Source organism: Cupressus sempervirens, chromosome 3 (genome assembly GCF_028749045.1).
Source record: "Cupressus sempervirens isolate cs-2001-9-10 chromosome 3, ASM2874904v1, whole genome shotgun sequence".
Taxonomy (NCBI): domain Eukaryota; kingdom Viridiplantae; phylum Streptophyta; class Pinopsida; order Cupressales; family Cupressaceae; genus Cupressus; species Cupressus sempervirens.
This window is the reverse complement of record NC_143120.1, coordinates 613,022,938-613,047,586: the sequence shown is the minus strand read 5'-3', so window position 1 is coordinate 613,047,586 and position 24,649 is coordinate 613,022,938. Positions and strand designations below refer to the sequence as shown.

The following is a 24,649-nucleotide window of genomic DNA, read 5'->3' as shown; positions in this document are numbered from 1 at the left end:
TCCATTCCCATTTCATCAGCAATGAGAGTGCATCAATAAATATGTATGTTCGACCCACATGTATCTTTATGTTGTGTAGTGGGATGGAAGGATTCACTTTAAGGGATATCATTATACTTTAAACACCTGCTACTCGTTTTTATTTAAAGGATCTTAAATCCTTATCAGAAAACCTATTTTGTGGGCCCGTCTACAATATGTGAGATGACAACATCTCGAGCATAATGTAAAACAGTTCGTGTGCATTGCTTATGACTTCACTTTTTGCGTGCATGTAGATGGGGTATCATATCAACCGTCAGCGTGCTCTCCATTTTGTTATAAAGTTATAAAGTTATCGTGCTCCTTGTTGGCGCCAATACGTTGAATTGATGCAACTATGTAACTATCAAGAAAGTTAAGTTTACAGTTACATTGTGGTTTCTCATCATTGTATAAACTGCTTACAAATCTCACTGAAAATATAATAAGATTTCAACATTCTCTCCTCTGTCATGTGGTATCAGAGCCACGAAGAGATAGAAAGTGTTGAAAGTGAATTGTTGGAAACATTATTATCAGTAGACGCATTGGAATTGGAAGCAGAGAGTCAGTTAGAGCCGCTTATGTACCTAGATTTTTCTATTGTTACCAGTAGAATTGAAGAGCAGAACGGAGTAGTATTCGCTTTATCTGACATAGAAATGTTTGAGTCCGTCAATTCTAATCGGTGATTTTTGGTCACTTAAATTAGGCAAGTAAAGATACAGTAGCTGGTGAAAGGAATGATGATGTCGCCCTTCGATTTTTTTTCTTATGGTTTGAAGTTGTAAAGATTTTCAATCTATCTTTTGAAAAATATTTATAGTTTGATGCTGGTGAATTTGTTCTAGTTTATGGCCTTTATACATGCTGTGGTGGAAGAGACCTTGGGAGCCTAGAAAATATGCCAAAATTGTATAAAATAGCGTAATAGTTTTCAGTAATATTATTATGCTGATTTGCAAAGAATATATTAGAAGTGTGCATTATATTTTTTCTTTTGAAATTTAAAAGCAGTCCAAAAAGAAGGGGCTGATCCAGATATACATGCTGACCCGGATGTGCATTATACTTTTGTTAAAGAGAAGTTTTGGAAGACTTTTCCTTCTTTGTGATATTGGATGGTTCATGCAATATGGTAAGAAAGTATTATGAACAAGTGATGATACTTTGGAAGGTAATTTGTTTTGTAAGAGAACATGCAATTCAACGTATTTTAATGAGCATGGGAGTAATCTATCTTCTTATTATCAATGTATAGATAAGTGTCATTCGAATTATAATCTTTGAGATAATTGATAAAAATATTGAGAAGCTCTCTTATTTGTTGAACAACCAAGAGATATATGATTGTGTCATGAATCTTGCAGTTATGAATAAAATGAAGAACATTCTTAAAGCTTTTGTCGATGATGTGAAATTAGATTCCTCGAGATATGATAAATTAAATTCCTTAAGATATGATTTCCTAAGAATTCTTGTTGACAAGCAAAGGATGATATAGTAAAGGATAACCTAAAAAGCTTCATCGTCTACTTTGGAAAGGATGCAATTTATAATGATCGATGTGACTATTAAAGGTAAATTCTAAAATTTATCTACCTAATTTGTTGGTGTAGAGGAGGCAACAATTTTGTGAATCTTATGAGAAATTTTGTAGATTGGTGGCATCGAAGGATGGAGGAACTTCCATCATCTCAAGTCAGCTTCTCACTCTGAGATGGTGCTTTGCATGAGAAGTATGTTTGACATTTTTTCTTTTCTTCTTTGTTTTTCTTTCTGATGCTAACAAATGTAAAGAATGTATATTTTGTGAAGCTACATTTTGGAGACAGGTTTGGGACTTGATATTGAGCTCAATATGGATTGTTGTTGAGCGAGCTTCATAGTAGATGATTGAGAACTACTTCAGAAACATTTTCTCAAAATAAGGTTTATAACTATATATTTAGTATGTTTTGATTTGTAAACCTTTAGGGGGGTCCTTGAGGTATTTTTGATGTCTTTAGGATCAATGTAACAAGGGGAGGAATGTTGCAGTAATACATCAAATGGGCATAACTATCTAACTATCAAAATACTTAAGTTTACAATTACATCATGGTTTCTCATCATTGTATAAACTACTTACAAATCTCACAAAGATTTCAGCATTCTCTCCTCTATCACTCCTTGCAAGATGGAGAGAACCCCATTTTATAGTAGGCAAGGAAAAATTTTGTTAAACATTTGGTATATGTACATTTGGCATATATCTCTGCAAGCCATCCAAAAAAGCCAACTCAATTACCTCTACTACAATTTCTATAAGGTTCACGAGTTCTTCTTCAATAGGATACTCTTCAATGACACACACTAATGGAGAAATTAAGCTTGGAAAAATAAGTCAATTTTAACACTTTTTAGTTTAGGAATCAAGTGTTAGTGTTTGATGTTTAAGCCTTCCACCTTCAGTGCTATCAATAGAAACCCCACAAATATTACTTGTGGATTAGATCACTCTTTAAAATTCTTGATATTATCCCACATGTTTTCATCCTTACAAATGAACTCTTTGGACATGCAGATTGCATGAATTTGTAAATGTTATTCATATTCTTATAAGAATACTTTGTCCTAATTTCTTACAACCATGTAAATACATCCATTTTTTTTTAATAGATTTTAGAATTTCTCTTTATCCTTATATGAGAAATTACCCCTAGCATGGATGGTAACATTGGGGGCTATGAGAGCATAAGTTATTAAGTCACTCAATCACCAAGATGGGGCAAAAGCATACCAACTTATATGTATCCAGCCAACCTCAAGCATCATAGTTCATGTATTTTAAGTGTCTTTGTACTCTTCTTAATAAACTCTATAATTGTTAACAATCATCAAGATCGTATCATCTTAGAGCACAACATATAAATCTTTGTGGATGTTTTGACATGAAAATTAAATGTGTTCACTATGATGCACACCCAACATGGAAACTGTCCCAAAAAAAAATCAATTGTAACACATGATTCCCTTTTTACAAATGCTCATTTGCAATCTTTAAAATTATTCATTTGCTTTCCCATGATTTTATACTTTTTACGGGCTCATATTAGTAAGATCCCTATTTTTAATTTCAAGACATGATATTTGGTAAATAACTTATCTATTTTTCTCTAATAGATAAATATAACTAGTTCCAATGTTTGCATGTATGTATGTGTGTGTATATTCAATGTATATCAAGAAAATATACCTATATACACATGAAAAATTTAATTTCAATAAAATATATTTTTAAGTAATATATCATTCATGTAGAAGTTGATGAAAGCCAACTTCACAGTGCACCAAGATCACCTACAAACAAATAACCTTCTGAAGAGAAACTAAAGAAGGAAGGAACAAGAGCTTGAAGCAACAAAGACAAATTATATTGCAACAATGTGAAAATAAAATTGTTGTACAATATGATATGCAAAAAGATATGAAAATACACTAGGAGAGCCTATTTATAAAGGCATCTAGGAAGCTTCTAGAATAAGCTAGAAAGTGTTAGAAGATAAGTATGACAACTAAGCATACATCCCCAAAAGGTGGGATATCGATCAAGGTGAGAAGATAAGTATGAATTAGATAGGAACAAACTCCTATGTTGTCAACAACTCCTAAATGACTACTTTCAAATAAATACATTTAACCTAATTAAACTTAAGTAAAAGCATAAATAATAGTTATTTACTCTAACACCCCCCCTTAAGTGCAACTTGGGGGAATGCACTTAAGCTCACAACAGCTAAGATAAAATACAAAATGGGTCCCACCAACAAGGCCATGTTAGGTACCCGAGTACAATGCAAAGAAATCTCTGTAAATCGGAGACAAAGGAGAAAACCTAGTGGGAAAGTCTCCTCTCCAAAAAGAGATAGCTAAAAACCTAGTGAAGGAATAAAAAAGCCTCCAACTAGAGGAATATCCCAAGAAAAAGGAACAAAGAGAAGATCATGAAGAGCATCACTAAAGCATTAAGACGGTGCAAACTCTATCAAAAAGAAACTGTTGATCTGAAGAACCTGCATGGAAATAGAAGGCTATGAACTAAGAGTGTCTCTATTGTAGATGATCCATCTCACCGAAATGCATAGGTAGCTAGCCACTGCAATCACCTGAAATATAAGATCAAATACTGAATACATAGCTGACACTATTGAACCATCAAATCAAGGAAGTATTAGAAATAATAGAATAACCCCCCTTAATGTAGACAGAGTGAGGTGATAGGAAACTAAAAAAGTGGGCCAAAATTCTCTACAGAAAGAACCAAGAATAGCGAGAGAGTGTAAGAGGTACAAACACCTATAAACGTGTCACTAACACATCATGGGGCTAATTTTGTGGAAGGGACACTCACTTGACAAAGGAAGAGGGCACAAAAATGGTAAAAACTAACCCCCCATGGCACTTTGTAAAATAGTGTGAGTGCAACTGTCTCAAAACAATGTTCATGAACCCGAAATGCAAGAGTGGTAATTTATCTTAGTGTGTTTTCATAAAGATGCTTACAAATGATATAAAAAATGATCAAAAAGAGAAAAAAGTTGATACAACAAATAGTACAACCTAAAAAAAAAAGATCCCATGCCATGAAAACAATCCTCAGACCTAGAACACCCAAGATATTCACCATAATGCAAAAATGCCAAAAACATGATAGAAAGACCATGGGGTAGAATTTGAAGGAAATGATAGCATTTCTAAAAAGATGACAAAACTAGCTTTCCAAAAAGATAACATTTTCAAAAAATGAAGATGGGATGCACAAGATATGCTTGCCAGAGTGAAAAATAGAATATTCAACTTTGACTACAAAAACAAACACAAATCTACATCAAAACCAAAAAAATACCTATGCCAATATCTCCATCTCAAAGCTAGCTTTCTAGTGCTTCTTTCATATTAGAAAAATACCTCTGTATGCTCAACTTATGTCCAAAAAATTGTGAGTTGGTCAAAAAGGGACTTGAAGGGTTATAGGAGTGTTGATGCAGTGCTCATGTCAGTAGTTTACACCATTAAATTTGACGGCTTGATAGTCATCATGGAAAAAAAAGATTTTCACATGGCAACCATGTGGTAGTACAGCCTACTGACTATGACGTGACATTGCATGGACCACATGGTAGGTGCCAATGTGGCACCTGTGCCACATGGCACTTGTAGGAGATACCAACTATCAATAGCAAGTATAGGTGGTAGGGACATGTGTCACTAGTAGAAAACTCCACATGGGCACTAGTGTGGTTGGCCGCAGGTGGGCGGCTACAGAGAAGGCACTGTTGGCAGAGCTACTAAAAATGGCAGTGCCACAGTGGAGGGTAGAGGGATAACTGAGCTGTGGTGGAGCCCAGACTGAGCATGGGTGGCATGGCGGTGGTATTGCGATGGTGCGGCTCTATGCTTTTTTTACAAAAATCATCCATACAAGTCTGTATGGCCTCTCGAACAAAAAAATTTGCCTCCCGAAGAAACTTTCTCCAAAATGGACAATTTTTTTATGGATCCTAACTAGAATAGGTCTTCTGAACTCAATGGTAGCATCCTTTTAGGCCCAAAGTGCTCTAAAAAAATGCACTTCCTCCCAATTGAAAAAAAAATCACAAACAAACTAGGGTTTGTGTCTCCAAATCGTGGCTTCAAAAATCCTTCTACCAGGAAGTAGCAGGGAGGCTCTAATACCATGTAGAAGTTGATGAAAGTCAACTTCATAGTGTGCCAAGATCACTTGCATGCAAATAACTTGCTGAAGAGAAACCGAAGAAGGAAGGAACAAGAGCTTGAAGCAACAAAGAGAAATTATATTGCAACAATGTGAAAATGAAATTGTTGTATAATATGATATGCAAAATGATAGGAAAATACACTAGGAGAGCCTGTTTATAAAGGCCTCTAGGAAGCTTCTAGAACAAGCTAGAAAGCACTAGGAGATAAGTATGACAACTAAGCATACATCCACAAAAGTTGGGATATCCTTGATCAAGGTGAGAAGATAAGTATGACTTAGATATGAACAAACTCTCATGTTGTCAACAACTCCTAGATGACTACTACTAAATAAATGCATTTAGCCTAAGTAAACTTAAGTAAAAGCATAAATAATTATTATTTACTCTAACAATTTATTGGTTCATATAGAAAACAAAAGTATTAGCTTTAATGATATATTTAATAAATCACATGTTCCATGGAAAATGCTTGAACAAATTTCATATGTGTTGACCCAACTAGTCACATTGGTATAATAAAGAGTAGTTGATGTAAGTGTGTTATCATTGATTAGAAACTAGTTGAGGAGAATACATGATCTCATGGGAACTTGTAGATGTCTTTACCAATCCAAATAGGAGAATGAGACAAGGAAAAGACTATCATAGTTAGCATTAAGAGTCATTACTATGACATGGCAAAGAAAGTATGGTGAAGATTCAAATTTGGTTTTTATTCTAACAAGAATGGCAGAGTGCATAAAGGAAATTTTAAGTAAAGTGAAGCCTAGAATAGATGGAAAGCACTACCGGTCCAGAACCTACATCATATTTGTCACAAGTTTCTCATGTGCTTAGGACTTTATATTCAAAATTTGAATCAATGGTTTGAGCAAGATAATCTCTTGGGGTTTTGATGCTCATAGATAGAAAGGAGACTTCATGTATTTAAAGTAGTTAGTGTGTATATGGAATGATCCTAAAGAAATAGAGAGATTTTGGTGTGAGATAATCTGAAGAAGTGTGAAGAAAAAGTGAAGGGCGAGAATGGTAAACTAAGACAATTAGAAGGAAGAACATAATGAAAGTTGAAAGCTATTAAGCATAGGATCGATATGTGAACCTACATCTAACTAGAAGCATAAGTGTGCACTACAAACACTTGGGTGAGTAGATAAGTGAAAAATAGACTGTTACAAAAGTATATCATAGAGTACACCCAAGTAGCAAGAGGAGATCGCCACATCTCAAAAGGTCTTTACTAGACATCTATCAAACAAGAAGTGCTATAAATTTCAAGTCATATTTGATTTCTTTCCAACAATTGTAATCATCTTTTAAGCTTTGAACCAAGCATGCTTTAGTAGCAAGAATATCTTAAATCCTTTAACAAGGTGCCTCTTAGAAGGAGAGCTAAATTTTCTAACTAGGTATCCTTAGTAGGCTAATTGTAATCCCAACAAGTTACTAACATTCTTAACAAAATGAGTTCTCAAAAGAAACAAGTTGTAGCTATTGACCAGACAACCTTTTATCTACACTAAAATGTTAGAGGGTATAGTATCCCCATCATGGTTTTCATCATCAAGGGCTTCCACGAATAAAATATGTGTGTCCATTGATGAATTCTTTTGAGTGTGATTTTACTTGTTTCTATCATACTATATTTATAATCATGTTAGAACTCAAGTGGTTGTTAGTTAGTATACTCAGAAAGACTAGAAGAATAACTAGTTTTAGAGTCAGTACTCATTTTTTATATGAGATTATTTTGAAGTGAAGAACCTATAGTAGAACAATCATTATTTTGTCATTGATGTCAAACCTGCTACCTATTGGTGAGACAATTTCTTTTTGATCTAAAAGCTATCATTTAGTTGATTGATGAAGAGGATTTGAAAAGAGGAGATACCAATTGCACCTAAAGAAAGGCTGAGTTATTCTAGTATGTAAAAGAAGCACTAAGACAAAGTAATACATTGATACTATAGTGTATTGTTTATCTACTAAAGTATGAAATGAAAGATTACTCAAGTTAAGACTCGAAGAAGATCACGTAAGAAAAGTGTTTGTCAAGCCTTGTCAAGCAATCACTGCAAACTAAGCAGAAATTATTTGAAGTCAAGTGAAAATTAAGAGGTGTCGAGAAAAGGTGTAAAATAGTGCAAGCCAAGTAATTGTTAGTATATGTCAAGTAACTTTTAGTTGGTGTCAAGCATTAGTAAACTTTAGTGTTTTCCAAGTGAACTAGTGTTGGTTGAGTGATAGAACAATATAGATGTTGAGTGATAGAAAATAGTGTTAAATCAAAGATTTGATGAATTTGAGATGACTAATTTGATTTATTGAATTATGTGAAGCATGTGGAAGATAATCATGATGAGTTGGTGGCACAAAATTCAAGGTAAACCATTTTAAGAAAATTCAAGGAAGATTGTAAAAGAAGTTTCTAGAGGACCCAAATGGAAAAATGGGTAGATTCATTGAATCCTACCTAACCCTAAAATATATGATTGTGATTGAGTAGAAAAAGATCTAAATTCTCTATTTATAGAGATAGTTGGTCAAAAGAAAAGGTTGTCATGTACGAGAACCTAAGGAAGACAAGTAGTCTAGGGTATTGCTTCATTCAATGGCCGAACAAAAGTAACTATTGTTGTCATACATAGCAAGAAGGTTGAAGAGCATGAATGCTTGAAAGGTGAACAAGCTATTAGAGGTGAAGTGTGTGAAAGCCAACACTAGTACATTTGACCCCACTTTTAGGCCAAAAATTTTGACCATCTATTAAAATGTTTTAGATTGGTCAGAATATGCATGGAAAAATATCTTTTTTTTAAAATCCATACCCATGTTGGTCAAAATTTTGACCAACACGGGTTTCATCATGTTAAAATGAAAAAGGTTGATTTGGCATTTGGCCCTATTTCATTGTTATGCTGCAATTTGACCACGTGTGGGAGCTACATGCTGAGGTTTTGCACCAACTCCCATGGCTTCAGAGCTTAAATTGGTAAATGTTTCTATATAACCCCAATTTCATTTTTCCATGCACTGAATTTAGTTTTTTATTATGGTGTTGGGTACATGGTAGTTTAGGAAGTGATTTCTTTTTTAGTAGTGTTTGATGTAGAAAGCATGGGTATGGAGTTTTTGGTGTTAAATCTATCCTGTGAATGATCTTGTTAGCATTCCCAAAACTTTGCATGAAGGGCTAATTTTTCTATATTTGATTATATTAAAATTAATATGGTGGACCTTGTTTAGCCATGACTTGCTAAGAAGAAATATTTGTTAACTGGTTGGGTAAGGAGAAGATGATTCTTGGGGAAGTGGAAATGATCTCTCTTATTTATACTAAGAAGGATAAGACAGAACTGGATGACGATGAAATGGAGACTGAATCAGAGCAGAAAGTGTTGAGGATTTAATGCAAGAGGTTCCTAATAATGGGAAGGATAATATGAAGACTAAAGATGAGGAAGTGAATGTGGAGTCTTATGGGTTGGTGGGGATGTTTTTTTTTCCAAAACCCTTCTACTCTTAATTCTCCAACTCCCCATTCTATGCAAGAGGAGAATGACCCTTTACAATAACCTAATGAAGAGAAAAATGACACAATTAATGTTGTAGAGGTGGAAGGGGAGGATAAAGAAGCCCTTGTGTTGGTTGATTATCCAAAGTCTATTGACCATGGCACACCCATCTCTCTCCAACACTTAACTAACAAGGAGGTTAAGAATAGAAACTAGGATAAGGTTGAGAAAAGACCTGAGGACTTTGGGATACCAAGTAATGACAAGCATATGTCCCTTCTAAAGACTATTAAATTATTGGAGTATAATCTAAAAGATGTGAAGGTAGACCCATATTTTGGGGGTTCTTTAGATTGCTAAAACAATTTCTTTGTACTCCTATATGGAGCAATGAATGTTCAACTCTATCAAAATCCTCAATATCAATTATAGAGATCTTAATGTTGAATTGGATGAGATTTTGGGGAATATGCAGGATACTATCAACAAAAAAGAAGTTGAGGATGGCTGGCAAAATAGAGGACTCTATTAATGGGGTTATTAGACATATGTTGAATTTTTGAATAGGCTCGTGGGTAAAGTCAAATAGGATGTAGGGGCTATGTTGTTTTGGATCTAGAGATTAGTGACTAGGCCTATATGTGCATGAGGTTGAGCTCAAAGAAGAAGCAAGTTGCTGACTCTCCTCCTAACTTGGTGGACTTAAAGCAAGTGGTGTGGAAGATGTCTAATCTTAAGGAGGAATGAAGGAACTAGTTCCATTTCATGTGCTCTTTGGTGGGTTTTTTAGGGTCTTGCCTATGTTTTTATTTTTGTTGTTGGTATGGTTAGCATAGATTGCTTAATGGACTTCAATAATTTATCTATTGTAAAGACTATATAGGATTTCGGATCTCCTTAAAACCTATTTTTAAATTTTGATAAAAAACATTATCATTATAATATTTATATCGAACATTCCAACTATCTCAACCTTTTTGCATGCCCTAACTTCACACTAGATCATTTTATCATAAATTTGTAGTATACAAAAATACAAACCATCAATAAATTTGCTTATTATCCTCTAAATTTATAAAATTTGTTAAATTAACAAAAGAAACCTATCTAAAATCAAAATTCAAACATAAACAAATCACTATTTGAAGTTTCTGCATAATCAAATCAATGATCAAATGTTATTCATGCAATGAGAATTATTTTGAACTTACACAAATTCTGAGGCTAGCTTACTTTAGATCTCATCAGGATATTGTCGATATATTCAAGTTTAAAACACTACTCCTTATCACCAATAAAATCTCAAAGGGCACTGAAGAAGGATCGGTGTTCCATCTCCCAAAAGGAAACCCTAATATCGATTGAAAGCACATTATATAATGCAATTTACATAATGTAAGCCACAAAGCAAAACTATGATTCATGAAAAGATAGAAAGGGCACAAAAGTTATGATAATTACAAATATCCAAGTGTTTCTTGCATATTCATGAGCACACAGCTAATGCTTAGGTTCTATCTTAACACCCTCCACTCAAATATTACTCTTGGTGAAAGTGCAGTCTATGTTTTTCATGGAGAACTCAATCTCTTTTGCTCCTCGATTAGGAAACACACCCTCTTCTAAGAAGAATTCACCAGCAACAAACTCTAGCCATCCATTTTTTGGAAATAAACATCAACGCCTGCAAGTTATCCTCGAGCCCCACGCCCATCTACCCTGTTAGTTCACCGCAGGCATTCATGGATGGCAGGCATTCATTTTGGTAGGTGAGATTTTGAAATTTGAACGTTGAGAGGGAAAATGAAATATGATAAAAGGAATGTTTCAACATTCATTCATGTAGAGAATAGAGAGCAGATCAAGCAAATTAAATTAGAAGTTGCAGAGAAGAGCAGTGGAAGAAGATCAGCAGATCCAGTCGTCAGAGTGCAGAGAAAGAAGTTTGTTTATTTCATGCCTGCAGTTGCACGTCTTCTCTCTGTTCACTCTATAATTTTATTGTTCATTGGATTCGACCTGTGAAGTAGTGATTGCTCCAGGCATTTTTTTTGTATGCATCCATTAGAGCTGCAAGTTTAAAGTTTGAAGTATCGAAGCCGTTTGTAGTTTTAGGGTAAATTTAGGGTTTTTTGGTTGAAGCCGAACGGTCCTAGATCTTGTATTGTTTTAAATCAAAGTTAAATACTAAGCAAGTAGGCATACTCGAATCTATTATTCTTACTCTTCTATTCATTGCATTTGAAAAGTTTGGTTGAAAGCTTAAAGTTTTGGCTTTCTGGTTTTAATGGTGAAAGCATTCACGTTGAAATATTTCCCAAGTTATATTTCTTAAGTTTGAAACAGAACACTCGGCATCTTCTTTCTCAGTTGGAGTCGAGCTCACTCGGCATCCATTGGTGCCGAGCAATTATTGTGTGCTAAGCTCCACTTATACCGAGCTCACTCGGCACCTCTTGCCTGTCACTCGGCACCGAGCAAGTGCCAAGCTATCTGACACTCAGCACCTCCATGTGCCAAGTAAAATTGGCACTCGGCACCTTCATGTGCCGAGCAATTTTTTCCAAGTGCCGAGTATAAATTGTTTTTAGGTTAAGTTGTGAGTTGATTTTAATCTATATTTCTCACACCATTCTCATCTTGTGAAAAAGGAGTCATGACGAATCCATCACCATGCTTTTCAACTGATTTTTCTAAATCATCCAAAAATCGAGCAGATTCCATTCGAACTCCATTAGGTAAAACAACTGAGAAGATGAAGGGAGATGGATACCCACCATATCGGTTCCTATGACTTGTGCCATCCATTCTAATGATAAGTGAAACTATGTAGTGAGTATTGGGAGACAAGATAGTGCACTTGAAATGTTTCCATACGTGAAACCACCACACATAACACAATCTGGCAACTTGCTTGAATCTGAAGGGTAATAGTTTGCATAAAACTATTAGCATTTACAAAGTAGAGAATTTCATACAATAGAGCATATATTATTCAGTCTTACTAATAAATTTGAAAAAATAAAGCTAATTTTAATTATTTTAAACTTTTAATTAAGAATTAGTAATATGTGATGTTTAAGCAGTTCTAATTATGACAAAAATATGCTATTGCTATTGTGAGTGAACTATAAACCAAGCAGAAAAACAACATACAATAGCCTAACCCACACCAAAGTCCATATTTTGTTGCTCTCAAGTTTGATAATGAATCTATTTGTGTATAATTACTATTTTTTATCTTTAAATATCTCCAAATATAATTATTTAGACATAGAACATTTGATTGCCATCTAAATATGTGCAGTTCTCATACGATGGTGGTCTTTTATTTCAACCTTTTCTTTTCTTTCTTTTTTGTTTTGTTCTTGCCTGGTAAGTAGATAAATTATTTGTTCATTTGTTAAGCATAAGAATTTATATAGGTTCTAAGATTGATTTTTCTTTTGATCAGTTATGCTTGGATATTCCATTGCCTTGATCTTGGAGGTTGTGATCATGGGTTCCTATTTATCCATTTGAGTTAGGGTAAGAGAATTAGGAAGTAATATGTGGGTGGCAAATTATATCTTTTTCCCAAATTTATCATTGAGGATAATGTCGATGAAGAAGTTGCTTCTGAGGTTGAGGTTGAGATTGAAATTTGAATAAGTCCAACGGAGGCCTCAGACGCCAAGAATTTTGATACACTTGTTGCTATTATGGATGTTTCAAAAACTGTGCAAGTTTGCATTCCTAAAAATGTTGGAGTCTCCAAAATATAACTTTCATGGTCACTTAAAGCTCATGTCCAAGGTGCCGAATTTGAAGACTATAGCTTATGTGGCTTCAATGAATGTTGCTAAATTAGATGAGTTGATCAAGAAATATTCAACTGAGATCCCCACTAGTGAAAATGAATTGTATAGAGATTTAAGAAATTCAAACTTGTCTAAGGATCCAAAGCCAGAACCTGTCATTGAGTTACCAATGAAGATTTTTCAAACAAAGCAGTTGTTTGATAAACCATCAACTAAGGTTCGAATAGGCACAAAAGCAACTCAGTCGGAGAATGGTCAGGTATTGTGTGATGAGGTTAATGATGGTGTGATTAATAACAATTTGCTTTTTGAATCCCAACAATGTTCTAGTTTTGTGACTCGTGAATTTGAACATCTGGGGGACAGATTGATCAAATTAATGGATTGCGATATAGAGTTTGTAGCTGTGAAAAATTGTTTCCTTACTAGCCTAAATGAAATTGGACTTGCAACTAGTGTTACTAGTATTTATTGAAATTCACATATAGGTAGGCTGGGATACGCTCAACTATAGATTTTCAACAAATAGGTTGAGATAACAAGAAATTCTCATGGTGAAGCAAATGTTAAATATGCATGGCATGGGGCATCCGATACAAGTATATCATCAATTATACTACATGGTTTTAGCAATAACAGATAAATGAATGGTGGTTCGGCATATGGTGTTGCTATTTATCTTGCTCCTGAAGATTGCTCCTACCTGAGGTATGAAAGACTATGTTCAAAGATGATGTCTTTGGTGGGGATTTCTTTTAAATGTTGGAATTCCATAATATTCTTTCCTTTAATACTGAGAAGGAATGTTTGACTGACTATTATTTCTTATTCTTTACAGTGTTCCATCTTCAGACTTGGACATTAATGGGGAATAGTATGCTATGTTGTGCTGAGTTATTTTGGGGAATGTTGAGGAAGTTCCTCTTGGCTCTCTTCAGTTTCATCCTAGTTGTGAAAAAATTTATTCCAGCATTAATGATATCGCCAATCCAAAGCATTACATTATTTGGAGCACTCGCATGAATACACACATTCTGCCAGAATATGTTGTCAATTTTAAGCCTCCTCACCAATCTCCTGGTATTGTTGAATTGTGCTTTTTAATACCATCTCAATTATGCTAAGTGATCTGCAATCTGGACAGTTGTATGTTTTGTTTACCCAGAGTAATAACATGTTTTGAATGTTACAGCTTATTCAGATGGATTGGGAGCAAGTGAACCTGCTTCTGATGTTTGCAGAAATGTGAGGAGTGATGCTCATGTAGCTAATGGATTTTCTGTTTATGAGATGGTAATCTGAAACGGTCTAATTTCATAATTATGTTGATTAATATGTGTCACATACTTATTTTTTGTAAGAGCTTTCCCACAGTTGGCTTATTGAGCACGTACTTTCTTAATTGGTTTCTTGGAGCCATGCGCAAACACAAACAAAGAAAACCAATATAAGGTAGAGGCGCCTAGAAGAGAACCTATGTGAGATCCCAGCACGGGGAACGTGCCATTTATGGAGTTACTGTCTATCATCGAAAAGTTTCTTCCCACAGCTAAAATAAAATTATTGGAACATCAATACAATGTGTACAAGGTAGATCATTGTTTATCAGAGTTTCTGTTGTCATTGAGGTAGTGTTATAGTTTCAAGAGCAAATGCGCATAAGACTAGATCCATACACTACCTATAATTGTCAGGCAGGAAGAATTAGCAAAGATACATTCATAAGGAGGGTGAGGACAGTTGCCACTGATAAGTTGCTGATTAAAGTTATTTGAAACTTAAAAGAGTAGGTATTTTAGTTCTAAGCATAATTTGATATGGGTTTATTGGTTGCATTGAGTTATTCTCCTTGAAATCTTGTGGAAGTTGATTAAAAAGGACGTTGGATTTGTTTCTTGTCTAGGTTGAAGACCCTGTAAAATTGTCTGTACGTAAATACACTAAATAACTGGTGATTGAACGTAACTGTCCATGTCTTGGCACACCGTTGCTTAAAGTTAAGATGCTTTTCATTTAGTGTTGTTTGCAACTTTGTATATGGTTATTGTGATTTACTTACCATCAGTAATGTCTGTCTGTTTATTGCTTTCAACTAGGTCTATTTGTAGTTTTTGATGATTGGGTCATTTTAAATGTATAATTTCCTGCAGCAGAAATCTTGATATTTATAAAAAGAGTTTTCTTTATCATTACTAGCATTTCATTTCGGTTTCTTGGTTTCTAACTTTTATTCTTTGGAGCCTTGGCCTGATCTGCCTCTATCTCTCATGGGTGATAAAACTGACTGTTGTTGACTCCAAACTATGTTTCAAATTTCCTCAAGGTTAATCTATATACAATGACCAGTATCTGATTATTTGTTCTTATATTCTTTCTACTTGTGTTAGTCTACTTGTATGCAATTTTCTTTTATCTTCTACCAATTTATTGCTCTGTTGTTGGCCCTTAATATAATAGAGAAAATTTCTATATGTCATTTTATATATTTATGTATTTCAAATAAACATTTTCCATTATAAAAGTATTCTACGTTGGATATTACTAGCTAGAGATTAAGGGTGGTGTTCTATGATGCTAAGAGAAAATTTGAAAACTCATATCATATCCTTTTAGGAACTGGGTATCACAAATGAACAGGTCTTCATAATGTATAGAAAAACTAATATCTCGTCTCTCCAATTTTTATTTATTTATCCTTTTCTTCCTTGAATTCTTATTGTGTTTGTTAAGAAGTTGTGTGCTTTAGTAACTATGAATGTAGAAAAATGTATTTTTGATGGTAATCTGGAGACATTCGTCAAATACATCTTTATCACTGCATCTAGCTTGCAGAGAATGTGTAAGGACCAACCATTTCTAGCTTGTGCTGGAGTTCTTTAAAACTGACTGCTAGAAACTGTTTAGCTTTCCTAATTATGGTCTCAATTTTCTGATATTTTTAGTGTTGCTTTCACAATTGTAACATCTATGGTATAGACACATCTTCAAATTAAATCTGTATTTCTGATTGCAGCTTCCTCTTGTTGGGTTTATTCAGTTATGGTTGTGGAACAATTTTTTTTTTTCATTAAGTCTAACTTCTTGATAGGGATTGAACTTTATACACATTGTATGACAAGTATCAGGTTTAGCTACTAGGCCACTATTTGTAATATGGTAACATTGGACATGTAGTGTATGTACAGCTTAGTTGCTAAGATTGATAACATGCTTTTTTTGAGACCTCTTCTCATGTAAGTAATGGAGCATAACTTATTTTTGGATCTAATGTAGGTTGACAGAGAAAACGGTGTTCCTCAATTGTTTCTTGATTCAAAGAGAATTAACATGGACAGTCAATCTACCTTATTTGTGGGTCAAGTACCAAAATAAATTTGAATAAAGAAGTAAATGATCTACAGTGAACCCTCAATATGTTTAATAAACAAGGTTATTCTGAGTAGATTTTGCACAGAAGATTTCATGAATGATCTATATACAATGTTTACTATAATCTTGCTTGAAACATATATAAAAGAGAATGCTACTTGTTTGAAATATATCTATAGTTTTTTCAGATTTATGTTGGCAACCATTTGTTATATGTAACCAATTGATGTTGAACTGAAGTTGACACGCTTCTGTATTGTTTATTCTACCTGACATAATGTCATAAAATTGACAATCAGTTTACCTTATTTATAGGTCAGGTGCCAAGATACAATTGATAAAAGAAAATAATGATCCATGTTAATGCTCAAAAATTTAGTAAATGGGTTAATGCAAGCAGATTTTGCATGGAGGATTTCATGAATGATCCATACATTGTGTTGAGTCGTTGTGTCCTATTTGAAATATATGAAAGGGGTGCTTGTTATTTGAAATATAATCACAGTTTATTTTTCAGCAATGAAATTCTTTATGCTATTTTGAAAATAGTTTTGCGTTAGCATGCCATATGTGTAATGAACTCTTTTGTTTGAACTGAAGTGATCTCATACTCTGATTTTTCTTGTAGAGAAGTTTAGTATTATGAGTATATTTTGAGGATTCACCTATAGTGATCCCATATTCTGATTTTTGTTGTAGAGAAGTTCAGTATTATGAATATATTTTGAAATATTATTTAATCTAGTTTTTCAGTTTTTTGAAATATATTTGATTTCAATTTTTATTCCATTGTAGCAAGAAAATTTACTTTATTGCATACTTTTTTTAGATCGATGATAATAAGTTTTTATTAATAATAAAATTCTGACAACACACAAAGGGAAACTAGGCACCTATGCTTTTATAGGACGATCCTATGCTTTCGTTCTTCCAACTATTTCCATTGTTGGTTCTAGAAAATTTCAAAAAATAACAGACCCACATGATGTATGTAAGGAAATTGATACATTGAGTATTCTTCAAACTTGATTTGGAAACGTATATTGCTGACTACTCTTTGCTAACCCATGAATCCTTTTCTGTAGAGATTTATGCATTCAATGTGAGGAGTGTAGGCTGCACTAATTGTTGCATCTACTTTACAAATTATTGTTAGATTCAGTGGTCTCTGGGCTATTGTTGCTAGGTCTATTTATTTTCTGCATCTTATCTGATCCATAGGCTACAAAATTATTTTAGATTTCATCACTTTATAGTCTCTAGGGCTTGGCATTATTATGTTGATGGTCTTGCTCTTCTCAGGTTTCTTAGTCCGCTTTCTGCAGTTCCTCTCATAACTTTTGAGGGGCTTGGCCTCTATGAGCTCGGCTTCCCTGGGGTATGTATATGAGACCCATTTCCCTAGACCCCGCTTGCTTAATTAAATGTCTAATTATCCTAGATTAATGACATCTTGCTTATAGTAGTTCTTGTTGAATGAGTAATTTTTGAACAGAATGCTAATTTGTTTCAGTGACTCTTAATTCATACAATCCTTAATTCAAGATCATTGATGGGTTATGGTTGTGAACACCCAAATCCTGGAGAGTTGTGTGGTGCATCGTAATATGACTTTGTCACTTGGATATTAATCTAAGTTGGTGTTTGTGCACACCTTTCAAGTTTACAATTTAAATTCGAGGCAGTAGAGCTAATTGGTAAATAATTTTCATGCAATGAAACGGGGTGAGCAAGAAATGGATGCTCCCTTTAGCTTTTAGTGATACTAATTAAGCTTGAATTTGGAGAGCATCTCATTGAAATGTTTTATTAGTAGAATATATAGAGAACTTTAAGCCAATTAATTATTGGGCTATTGAACTTGTAATTATCCTTATTCATGCCAGTGAATTTGATCTATGGTTTTCAAGGTTTTGAATCTTATCTTTGTTTAAATTTCTACATTCAAAATACAAACTTGGCCTGATCTATATGTAGCACATCAATTTTTTCAGATTTTCTTATTATTAAGAGCTTTTTTTGGAAGTTATGGTTTTACAAAGTGTTTTATACATTTGTAATTGTAGGGCATGAATGGTTAACTTTTTTTTTAATTCAGTACAACCATGTTGAATTGCATGATTTTATTTATGTTAATACTTCCATATGTTGAAGTCAAATTAAGTCTCCTATTCATTTTATAATGTTATTTGCAGGTGGCTAAATGCATAGAGATAGGACTTCCACAGCTTATCGCATTGGTCCTTTTTTCATAGGTAAAACCATCAAAATTTTGAATGAGACTATTAAATATGTCAGTTTATCATTTTTTAATTTTGAACTAGTAGCTTCTAGTTTAAAAACTCATACACAATCTAAACTAGGAGCTACTAATTCAAAAGATTAAATATATGATTTTAAAATTTGCAAAATGAGCATTTATTTTGGTTGGGTTCCTGAAAACATTCTTACCTCTTCAAGAGATTGGGTCTTTAGGTTCAAATTTAAAGATTTATAGGTTTGATATTATGCTTCTAGTATTGAGAGTATACATGGTGTTTTAACCTTGTACTTGGGTCTACAGATAATGTTTTGAGTTGGAAAAAATTATGGTATTTACTTGAGGTATAGTAGGCACAATAACTGATTGAATCCCTTTTCTGTCATTTCAATATGCTTGACATATCAAGCCTGGAAAGAAACCTATTTTTGAGCGCTTTGTTGTCATCATTGCTATCACAATTGTTTGGCTTTATGCTTATTTTCTTACAGTAGGTGGAGCATACAAGCATATCCCTCAAAAAACCCAACTTCATTGCAAGAAAAACAGTTCTAGATTGGTTACACATGTCCCATGGTATAGACTACTTACAAATTTCTCATATTAAATCAAATTTTTGAAAATAGTTTTCACTCATTCTTGTTATTATGCAGGATAAGGATTCCCTATCCATTCCAATGGGGAGCACCCATATTTGATGTAGGACAAGCATTTGCAATGATGGTTGTTGGTTTTGTCTCACTCGTTGAGGTTAGCTTGTCAAATTCCAAATTTTAGTCTTCATATTTAATTTTTTTTGTAGTTGGTGACTGCTTTGTTAATTATCCATATGCTGCAAAGTGTATTGATTTTTGTGCTTTGAATTGGCAATCTAGTGGTGCATTTTATGTTGTGTCAAGATACGCAAGTGCCACAGCTCCTCCTCCATCTATCTTAAGCCGAGGTATAGGTTGGTAGGTGAGGAGTGGACTTTTTCTTCTTTACTTCTCTCTTTCCTCTTTTCCTTATGTTTGGACATTAGCATTATTAGAGGAAGGTTAGGGAGGAGATCTAATAGGTATTTTTGCATGGAAATAGAATCTTGTTGGATGGGATGTTTGGAACTCTAAATAGGTGCACTGTATTAGTGTAAGAAACCTGGCACTTTCAGTTGCTCCTTGGCCCTCATGAAAAAGGACTAATTCAAAACTCTAAATTGTGTGTTTTCTGCATGCAGTGAGAATGCTAGTCTTTTGGCATTGACACGAGTTGGAAGTCACAAGGTGATACAAGTAGCAGCAGGATTTATGATATTCTTCTATATTCTTGGTGATAATCATCTTCAGTTGGGCTCTCTATTCTCTATAGTATTTGGATATTATATTTAAAACCTAATAATTTACAGAGCTCATTTTGCGCTTTTGTCATTCTAGGCAAATTTGGAGCAATCTTTGCCTCCATTCCAATATCTATTGTTGCTACTTTATATTGCCTTTTCTTTGCTTATGTTGGTATGTTTGAGCAACACATATTTCCATTATGTTGCAATGTCAGTCAAGTTTCAACTATTTACTCATTTCACTATCTTGGTTTTTGAAATTTATGAGAAAGCCTTGGATAAGCTTATGATTAGTTTGCACAAATTAATACTTGTAGTTGGAAAACTGGTCCATGTTGTTCTCTGAGTTTTTGTGATTTTGATGAGTAGCTGCTAAAGGGCTTAGCTTTCTCCAATATTGCAATCTAAATAGTTTCAAGACAATTTTTATCCTGGGTTTCTCTTTGTTTTTGGGCTTATTTGTACCTTAGTATTTCAATGAGTTCACAGTTGCTTCTGGGCATGGTCTAGTCCACACTGGATCTCGATGGGTAGGATTTCTATTCCTCTTTTCGAGGAGCTAGAGAAAGTTGATATCACATTTATTTTGGTAACATTGAGTTGAACTATGACATTTTGGAACTAAATTGTTTTTCTAACTAGATTATCTTGTAGTTCAATGACATTCTGAATGTGATTTTCTCATCACCAGCAACAGTTGTTGGATTTGTAGCAATAGTAATGGATAGCACTTTGCATGTACATGAGAGTTCAACAAGGAAAGACCAAGGTTGGCATTGGTGGGATTAATTCAGTTTTCTAAATCTCTCCTTTTCTTAGATAGAGGATTGCAGTAAAAACTATTGTATTTTTTACTAGAAAGTAAAAATTGTGACAACTTTAACTTATTTTTAATATTTACCCACTTTTTGTTCAAAATGATAATCTTTGCAATATTCTTGGCTATTGGAATGGTACTGAACATTTTTTTAGATCGGGTAGTGATAAATTTACTTGTAGTGTAGTCTTTTCTTATAGAATCCATTCATGAAAAGAGTAATTGTTTTTTTTTTAATTGATTTTTGCTTACAGATGGAGCTAGTTTGTCCCATCATCAATAACAATATGTTTTGAATATATTACTACTAAGGTCCTAAAGTTGTATTGGTTTCTTGTGAGTCTATCATTTGTGAATGCATGTTATAACTATTTTGGTGGTGCAAAGGTAATTGTATAAAATAGTTCATGGCTTGCAAAGAGACCATATTTCTTTGAGGCATTCTATAAAACAGTTCAAATGCCTTGCCTATGATTTGACATTTTGCATGCATCCTGCACTCTCTCATCCTGATGATGGATTACAGAGAGTGATCTGAAACAATGATGCTAAAAAATACACAATCAAATGCAAAATGAACTTGCATTACAAATGGATTGTGAAAATCATCGCATGTTGCATTTGATTGTGTGTGTTTTTTAGCATCATCATTTTATATCACTCTCTGTAATCCATCATCAGGATGAGAGAGTGTAGGATGCATGCAAAATATCAAATCATAGGCAAGGCATGTGAACTATTTTATAGAATGCCTCAAAAAAAATTCAACCGAACATTGGTCAAAATTTCAACCAATGCTTGGAAGTTTTCTGCCAAGCATTGATCGAAATTTTGACCAATGCCTAGCAGTTTTCAACCAAGCATTGGTCTAGATTTTGACCAATGCCTAGAACTTTTCTACCAAGCATTGGTCTAAATTTTGACCAATGCTAGCAGTTTTTGACCATGCATTGGTTGAAATTTTGACCAATGCCTAGTAGAAATTGCACCAGGGCTTTGGAAAGTTTTTGACCAACTAATTGGTCAAAATTTTGACCAAAAAGTAAGTTGGTCAAAATTTCAATGAGAAAAACTTCAACCAATTGGTTGGTCAAATTTCGACCAACCTAGGTCAAAATTTTGACCAATAGTGGTTGAAGAATGAGGTCAAATGTACTAGTGCAAGAAGAATGGAGGACTAAATCATAGATCCATAATCTACAAGTGAGTTGTAATTTGTTATCAGATCATGCCTTATTGTCACTTTTTAATCATTGTATCAATCTAGGATAAATCCTTTGGATTAAGGTTGACCTAACAGTCATTTGTAAATCCTTTAACTGGGTGGCATTCTAATAGAATGGTCTAAATTCTGCTAACAAGGATCACTCCTAATAGGTTGATTGAAATCATGTAACCAAGTCATATTTAACAATGTGTATTGTAACCTTTAACAAGGTTAGCCTTTCACAACGCATCACTTCAGAAGAGTGAGAATAGTAGCATGTTACTGGTGATTTTTCCCAAATTGGGTTTCCACATAAAATCCTTTTGTCAAATTGTGTGAATGTTCTTATGGTATTTCATGTTTACATTTCCACAAATTTTTTTTGACCTAGGAAAATAACCTACAAAGTTTAAGTATTGTATGATCTAATGGATGCATGCATGATAAGGTTTTATTAATATGGGTATACTAAGCATTGAAAATTTTTAATTGTACATCTAGACCTTGGATAACTAATTCACCCCCCACCCCCTCTTAGTTATTCTAAATAATTCCAACAATTCACCACCCCCCCCCCCCCAAAAAATACCAGTTGGGAAGAATAATATGTATATGAGTAAAGTTTATACTAAGCATGCAATACATGTATATAAGTAGAATTTAAATATAAATTCACCAATTGTAAATGTGCAATTAATAGAGACATTATTGGCATATGCAGAGTTGTGAATGGATAGTATAGAGTGTAAGGATGATGTATGTAAGTGTGCAAGTCAGTACGAAAGAAGATATGATAGACTTACTAGTTGTAGCAGCATACAAGCATAATAGAGAATAACAGTAAATGGCTAATTATGAATTAAGAAATTATTTTGTTTATGAAATATTTTTTTGACTAACTAGTGATGACATCCTAGATGTTAACCCTACTAGGGAAAGATTTAGTTTTTTAATTTTTCCAAGCAAATGAAAGCTTGAAGGCCAACTAGATAGTTTTGTCAAGTGTAAGGGTATAAAGGAAAGATTTCAATATGCAAAGTAGTGTGTAATGGAATGCAACTTTATGTGATGCAAATTATAATGTATGATTAGAGGATTAAAAATTTTGTAATGAGCAACTCTGAAATACTAGATATTGAAGATATCAGTATAGCAAGCAAGAGGTTTTTGTATCTATCTCTTTGTATCAAGGAACCATATTGTATATTGCATTTTTGGGTAGTGGGCTCATCTTGCATACATTTTATAATTGATAATAACTCCTAACAAGGTTGAGGATTTTAACATGGTTTATTCCTCTAACAAGGACCAATATACTATATGTATGTAATAGACTCCTACCAGGGTCAATATCCTTAACTAGATACTATTGATTAGTGGATCATTTTGTGGGTACCATCCCCACCAAGGTTTTCCCTTGGGCAAGGTTTCCATAGTTAATAAAATATGGTTTTATGAGTTCTCTTTGTGTGTGGACTATTCAACATTGTTAGTTTACTTTTTTGTGCAAGTTACAAGACAATTAATAATGTCTAGTTTTGGGCTAAAGTTTGTAGAATATTGATTCACCCCCTCCCCCCCCCCCCCCAGTATTCCCTATTTCTAACAAATGGTTGGTCCAAACCTTTAATGATGTCAAAAAGATTTGAAGCTATCTAAAATAGGAAAGATTGTTGACAGTCATACAAATGTTAATGGGAGGATCATGACTATCGTAAAACCAGTACACAAGATATCTACTAATCAAGTGTATAGATTAATAACATGCTCATTATCTAAATCTACAGTTGGTCATGATGGTGCATCTTCTTCAGCTTGAGATATGTATGATGCAGAGCCACACCTTGGAAAGCTCAGGAGGAATACTCACTCAACTGAGTTACTTCAAGGGGCACGACATCAATCAGTCGGGATCGAACTTGAACCAAACTCAAGATTGGATTAATCAGAATATATAAATCTTCATAGTTTATCTTCACCCGCACACCAAGATCTTTAACCCGGAATGTCCTCAAAGAAAATATATTTGCACTTTTATAAGAGAGACCAAGATCGAATTGCTGCCAAACTCCATAGTCGATTATCTACATCCTTTCTAAGGAAAAAATTGAAACTTTCTCTATTACCCAAATTCGAATGCCTCTCTTACATAGCCAACCGGCTTATTTAAAACTGACTCTCCTTTTGTAATAAAAGGATGAGAAACATTTTTTCGTCTTCTACCCCAAGAAAAGGATAAGAATCCGAAAACTGCCTACTACCTATTATTGGAATCTGACAATCATGCAGTAGGCCACATGTTTTTTTTCCGTCTTTTATCCAAGAAAAGGATAAGAATCCAAAACTGCCTACTACCTATTATTGGAATCTGACAATCATTAAAACTATTCTAATTTAAAGAATCTACACCCGGTCCTAGGTGGCTATATCTAGAGAGCTCATCGAACTGCTACTCTGGGTATGCCACCACATGTAGGACATTTATTGAAAACATTAAATTTAAAATACACAAAACATAAACCTTTCTTATTCTATTTCCCGCTCTGCTACTGCAGCATACTCCCCTGTAGAATGAAT

General features: G+C 33.9%; 1 pseudogene; it reads left to right on the top strand.

Moving 5' to 3' along the window:
- Nucleotides 1-15,852: 15,852 nt before the first annotated feature.
- On the top strand, nt 15,853-20,837 carry LOC149568166 (nucleobase-ascorbate transporter 5-like; annotated as a pseudogene).
- The last annotated feature ends 3,812 nt before the right edge of the window (nt 20,838-24,649 follow it).